The sequence below is a fragment of the Cryptomeria japonica genome, chromosome 4 (genome assembly GCF_030272615.1).
Source record: "Cryptomeria japonica chromosome 4, Sugi_1.0, whole genome shotgun sequence".
Taxonomy (NCBI): domain Eukaryota; kingdom Viridiplantae; phylum Streptophyta; class Pinopsida; order Cupressales; family Cupressaceae; genus Cryptomeria; species Cryptomeria japonica.
In genome coordinates, this window is record NC_081408.1 from 604,550,133 (window position 1) to 604,557,350 (window position 7,218).

Consider the following 7,218-nt stretch of genomic DNA (forward strand, 5'->3'; position numbering starts at 1 on the left):
TTTTCTTCCTTTTCCTCCTCTACATTGTAGTGAACACTTCCTATTTCGCAATCCACAAGTTCTTCAATGGTCTGGTCCCAATCTTCATCCACTCTGACATTTGAGCTTTCAACTATTTCCCTGGGCCTTTTGTGGTAGCATCCATAAGCCTTGCTTCTTGTTGAATATCCCAAGAAGATTCCTTCATCATATCTTGAGTCAAAATTTCCAAGATCATCTTCATTTCTTTTGATATAGCATTTTCTCTCAAAGATTTTGAAGTACTTGATTGTGGCGGTCTTTCCATACCACAACTCAAAAGGGGTCTTTGAATAGCCCTTTCTAATTTACACTATGTTAAGAATGTAAACAGTAGTATGCACATCCTCTCTCTAGTAAACATCTAGTAGGTTAGCATCCTTTAACATTGTTCTAGCCATTTATTGAACTATTTTATTCTTTCTTTCCACTATCTTAATTTGCTGAGGGGTCCTATGGGCAGATAAATGTCTTCTAATACCATGATCCACACAAAAATTGTTAAACTCATTTGATGTGCTTCGATTTTTACTCTTAGGAAATTAACCCATGTCATTCTAGAGTAATCATCAACAAGTATCATAAATTACCTTTCACCATGTAGTCATCTTGTTCTAGTAGGCCCACATAGATCAATGTGTATCAACTCTAAGGGTTTTAAAGAAGAAAATTCTTTGCTCTTGAATATTGTCTTTGTTTGCTTCCCTGTCTAACTCTCTCTGCATACAACATTTGTAGGCTAAAAATATTGGGCATATCTCTTACAATATTTTAGTGATGATCTTTACAATCTTATCAAAGTTGATGTGTCCCATCCTTTTATGCCATGTAATGCCCCGCCAGGAACCCTAAAGGATAGCAACACAACAAAGCAACTAAAAGGAGCAATAATTTTTTTTTTTAAAAGATTAAATGAATTAATCATAACTTTTCACAATAAAACATAAGCGGAAGACTATCATTTACATCCTAAAGGGTTACCAACGAAGATTACTTCTAATTAAAACTACATCACAATATTAATCCAATTATCCATCTAAAATAGGGAAAGTCAATAACGATTAAATAACTCAAATTCATAAATTGATCTCCAAAGGATAGGTTTAAAGAATTACAACATATATACTTCCAATGATTCATTTATACATAATAAGAAAGATAATTGAAACAACATATATCCCATGAACTTAAATTACAACATTCCATAAATTACATGGCTTCCATAGAACAATAAAGTACAAAGGTTACAAGTTGTTGATACAATGACCACACGGGCCTCAAAGGTACAATATCAAAACATGAGTTGCTACACGAAGCAAGAACCAAGATACACCGGCGAAGCCAATCCTCGCATGAAGGTAGGAATCAAGATATCCGATGGGAAGTGGCACTACCACCCGACCATATGATCCCATAATGGAACCACCCCACCGTGCTAGGAGATAGCAGAAGACCCTCAAGCAAGCAAGATAAGTACAACAGTACACATGACTCCGCAGTACACAAGTGACTCGACTCACAAAACACTAGCGACCCTAAAGAGAGAGTGTCATCACATGGCTTAAGATGGTTACCCTAGGTAGGTCTCCATAGGTCCCGGCCCCCATCTTGGGTTATCCTGGTAACCTCTCCCGAACCCCCGGCTCCATCTAAGCGTCATGCGGACCCTACCATCCTTTCGTGAGGACAAGGTGGTAGGTTTTCCATTCCAGGCCTTCCCAAACACCTTGAGCCTATACAAGCACTCAACTGTGTACGGGGTACATTATCTTAATTAAATTAATTACTACCCAACCCCTAATCAAATTATTAGGTTATCACTTAATAGCTGACTTTCGAGGGGTTATCCTGCCATCCACTTCGGGTGCGGCCCCCGCCCGAAAGCCACTCTCTCTACTAGGACACTAACTGGATAAGACTCTCTATGAGAACTCTATGGTGGAGCTGACAACCATAAATAATCCAGACATAACACAGGTGAAGGACTCACAGTCACAAACCTAGGGTTGACCATTAGGGACAAAACACATAATGGCTCACATCCTCAAGGTTTAAACATCGACACCTGACCAAGGGGTAAACATCAACAACATAATGACCATCTTAACCATAATGCAACGACATTTAAACAACTAGACTGCAAAAATTGAAACACAAGATCCTACACAAGCAATCTTTCTTTAAACAGTCAACAGCATAAAATGCTCGCAATAAGGATTTCTGGAAATAAAGACATCGCGTCTATTTAACATAAAGAAATGATGAAGTCACATGTTTAAAAAGGTTGAATTGGAACCACATTTACGATTCTAAACCCCCAACCAGTTGATGATGATAAAATTACAATTTACCCAATTCGACTATAACCCAGTCAACATTTAAATCAAATAAACAGATGTATACATAAGCTAATATAAAATAATTCCAATATGATACCCATTCATCGAACATGATACCATATGATTATATTACATTACTTGGATAACGAAAATTAATATTAAATTTAACCCAATTTCCCCTTTATTCCAAAAGTTAATAATTACTTCCATATCATTTTTATATATTTTCCAAAATGCAAAGAAACTAAATCTAATCACTAAAATAGAAAAATTATTAATTAACATTAATATCATTATAACTATCAATTAACTTTAATATTATTGTTTAATATTAAATAATAACAATATTATTATCATTGTTTAAATAACAATATATATTATTAAAAAAAAACTTTATTTATTATATTTTACAACTAACAATTATTCTATCATTATTTTTTTTTTAAACTAAAAAATATATATATATATATAAAAAGTTACAAAACCTACGTGGGGCCCAAAGCACCCATGGCAGCAAGTGCTGCTATCCCCAGACTTGGGGAAGCAGCGCTGCTACTAACCCCAAGCTGGGGAAGCAGCGCTAGCTGCAGGGAGAGGGGGTGTGTGGGCTGGGTTGAGCCCAGCTCCCCGCCACCGCCCCCAATCCCAAACTCTAATAAAAAAAAATTTGTTTTCAAATTTTTTTGTTTTAATAAAAAATTAAATTCCGTTTTTAATAAAAACGTCTGAGACAATTAAAAGAAGATATTAACAGAGATACAGAGGTGGAAATCTCTGTTAGAAAAAAAAATAACAAATAATTCCCCAACCAAATCATTTTTTTTAACAAACATACAATCAAATAGATATATTATAAAAGTCACTGGTAATGGCAATTTTACCAGCAAATAAAAAACTTCTGAGACAAAACAGAGGCAAGAAAACTTCACCCAAATCAGCCCAGTTCATTCTTAAAATTAAATTACATGGGACTAAGCTTAATCTCTAATCCCCAATTGAATTTCTTTGCTCCAAACAAGCATGGACAAGAGAAATTAACTCATAATCATTATTTTTAAACTGAAAATTACCAGGAAGAACTATTTTATAAATGCTTGCCAAAATTTTGCCAGCATAACACTACTAAAGCCCAAAAACAATATTTCCAATAACAAACAGCAAAAGCCATGAATTTCTTGCACAAGCAAAAATGAAGAGCATAATTAAATTATGAAACTACTTGGAGAGAGTTTGAGTTTGAATTTTGATAACAAATTTGATAGAATTCTTCTTCAACAATCTCATGGCAAGCAAAGACCCAACATCCAAAACTCATAAACCAATCTTTAAACAATAAACAGAGAATTGGAAGAAAGCATGGATTTTTTTTTTAAAATAAACAAGAATTCAACCAACCTCTAGAATTCCCAAGAAGGAGTTGTATGCTTCGGCAGGATTCCAAGCCAGTTCCAGACCCAAATCCACCTTTCAAGAAACTTTTCCAGAATTTCTTTTTCTCCTCCAAACAAGCATATCCCTCCAAAAAAATCTTCTCCAAGGTAAAATAGTAAAACAATGTTTTAACCTAATTGTCTAGGTTGCAATATTTTTCTATTTAAAACCATTAAAATAAAACAATTGACTTTTTTTTTCTTTTTCATATTCCTCTAAAATAAATGAGAATTCCCTTTTTTTTGAAAATTACATTTCTCATATATAGCAATTAAATCAACTTTTCAACTAAAAAGGAAAACAATGAGTTAGCTTTATTTGTATATATTAAAAGCAATTAACTCTATTTATTCTACTTCTTCCGTTGGATCTAAACATGATTACTTTTCCAAAATAAACAACTATAGGTTAAAATCTAATAAACTAATCAATTAAGCTTGGTTCAAGACATAAAGGCATAATAAAGAATAAATCGCTCAAACCAACAAAGAATGACAACTTAAACTTAAATAAATAACCAAACCACTATGGCACGCAAATCGAGAAAAAGCAAAAAGACTCAAAATTCGAACAAAAGGGATGGACGACCGACAGACGAAACTCACAAGAATAGACTGAGGGTAAGGACTAGGGTCAACAGCTATCTCCTCCACTCCCATCGGACATATAAGGCACGCTCAGACCTGTGAAGCCAGGTGGAGACGATACCCCGTACCTACCCGGTACTTGTACTTGCAATATCCTGCATCATCGAATCACACATGCATGCATATAAATATAGAATACACGGCACGCACACCGATGAAGGAGAATCGCGACGTTCCCTGTCTCATCGAAATGAGTGAAGGAAAATCATCCCCTTGCATCCAATACAATAGCAAACACGCAACATAAATATGACACATCGCCTAGATAAAGTAAGATGTCAGTACAAAGCAATAATCCATGAAATACTAGAAATCACCAATACTGAAATACTAAAAATAACTCATGCATCTAATATCCAGATAAACAGGAAATAATATCAAATACGTCTGCAAAATGTCGAGCAATAAAGTGTCAACTGAATAGTAAACTGCAACATGAAATCAGTCTAATAAGTCCGATCAAGAAGGGGTACTACATGCCACAACTAGCATTAACTGGTATCAATAATTAGACAATTTCCTCCTTGAGCTTCTTTTAGATTGTAGATGTTTCCATCAGTCCTTGCTCCTTCTGCAATTGATCTTCCCGAGCTCCTTTTTTTTTATTTCACGTCCATTCTCATGAAATGTAAGCCTGCAACCCTTGTTGCACATCTGATTGACACTAAGAAGATTATTTTTAAAACCCTTGACATAGAGAACATCTTCTATTTTTCTCTTTCCATCAATAGTTATGGTTTCCTTACCACAAATCTAAGTAGCCTCTTCACCACAAAATTTAATTGATCTACCATTCCATTTTTCAAGATTGATAAACTTTCTTCAGCCACTAGTCATGTGGTTATAGAAACCAATATCAATAACTCAAACATTAGGTTCTTTTGTGTGAAGAGCAGTCCATACAATCAAGGATCTCTCATTATTATTACTATTAGACAGGCTACCAATTTTTCTATTCTTACCCACATTATAATTATTTACAACTATAAATATTGTTTCATCATATGAGTTATCGCCATCTTCTTCTTGAAATGAGTAACTACTTCTTTGGAATATAAACTTCTTTTAGATATATTCCACTTGCTTTCATCATCTCATTTCCTAATGTTATCTTCTCTGAATGTACACCTAGATGCATAGCGACCAATTCTCCCACAACTAAATCATTTGAAGGGTAAATTCCTTTATACTTTCCAATGTCTTTCCTTAATTCTTACAAAGTTTTCTTTTTCGTCATCCAAATCAACATTATCTACCACTTTTTTGTTGGCTTTGAATGCAGCTTCCTTCTCCGAATTGTCCAGCTCAACTTCTCTCATCTCAAATGTCATAAGTGCTCCATAGAGTTGATCCATTGATATAAGTGTCCAAATTCTTACTTTCTTCAATAGCAAACACTTTAGGAATAAATGATTTAGGCAGGACTCTAAGTACCTTTTTTACTACTATATTTTCCAACTTGCCACCAGCTCCTCTAATCCCACTAACCACTTCAACTACCTAGTGCATATAGCTATTAATATTCTCATCTTCAAACATCCTTAGACTCTCAAAATTTCTCTTGAGATTTTGCAGCTTTTCTTGCTTTATCTTCTTGTCTACTTCATATATGTTATTGAGCTTCTCCTAGACATATTTGGCAGATATGCAATTCATCACCTTCAAGACATCTATATCAGAGAATCCACTTATGATTGCATTTCTTTCCTTTCCACTATTCTCATGCAATTTGATTTCATTTGGAATAGAAGGCGGTGTAGAGGGAGGAGCATAACCATCCACCACAAAATTGTAAACTCCAAATGACATAGACTTCAAATATGATCCCATCCACATCTCCCAAAAGGATTAGTTTGTCCCATCAAACTTGGGAATCTTGTAGAATCCATCTTATGCCATCTCAGATCTACGTCAAGCGATTAAGCTTCTTCTAAAGGAACTTGGCTTTAATACCAATTGTTGAACACACCTTAGCACTAAGAGGGGAGAGGTGAATTAGTCCAAACCTAACAATTAAAACTTTATTACTTAATCCACAAACTATTTAACCTTATTCTTATTAGTAGCAATAAAGATATGATAGTAAAATATGGAAGTGGATATGCAAGGACCTAAAAAGAAAGTTATGCAAGGGGTACATATCCCAATGTGCCTTTTCCCTCTTGTATAACTTGCTTTTTAGGTCCTTGCATAGATACTTTTGTAAAACACCATGCATAAGAGAACACCAAATTTACATGGAAAACCCAAATAGGAAAAAACACAGTGAGATTCAACTCACAATATGAAATTATTACAATATAGTTTTAGGATCACTACCAAGGAAGTGCACTACTCCCTGAAGGACTTGCAAGCTAGAGTGCACAACCCTAGAGAAAGATACAAAGTTGTAATTTGACTATCACCTCTCCAAACTAGGATATAATCTCGAAACATGAGGTTGTCCTTGAATCATTGTCTCAAGTGACCAACTCCACAAAAATCACCACACAATGACTTAGTCACAACTGATATCTACAATTGATATAATCATGTAGGCACAACACACTTCTTTTCACATACCTGTTCACACATACATTCTCCTACATACTCACCATCAACATCAATTAGGTCGATGAAAAACAAAGGACAAACATAGGTCCTATCATATCGACCTCCAAAATATAATTGTGGTGAAAGTGGTCCAATCTAGGAGATGGGGAGGACCTAAAAATATATTAACACTTCTCTCCAAGTAGGTAGGAATAATTCACTCGCTATCAATCTCCTCCAAAGGTCAACAA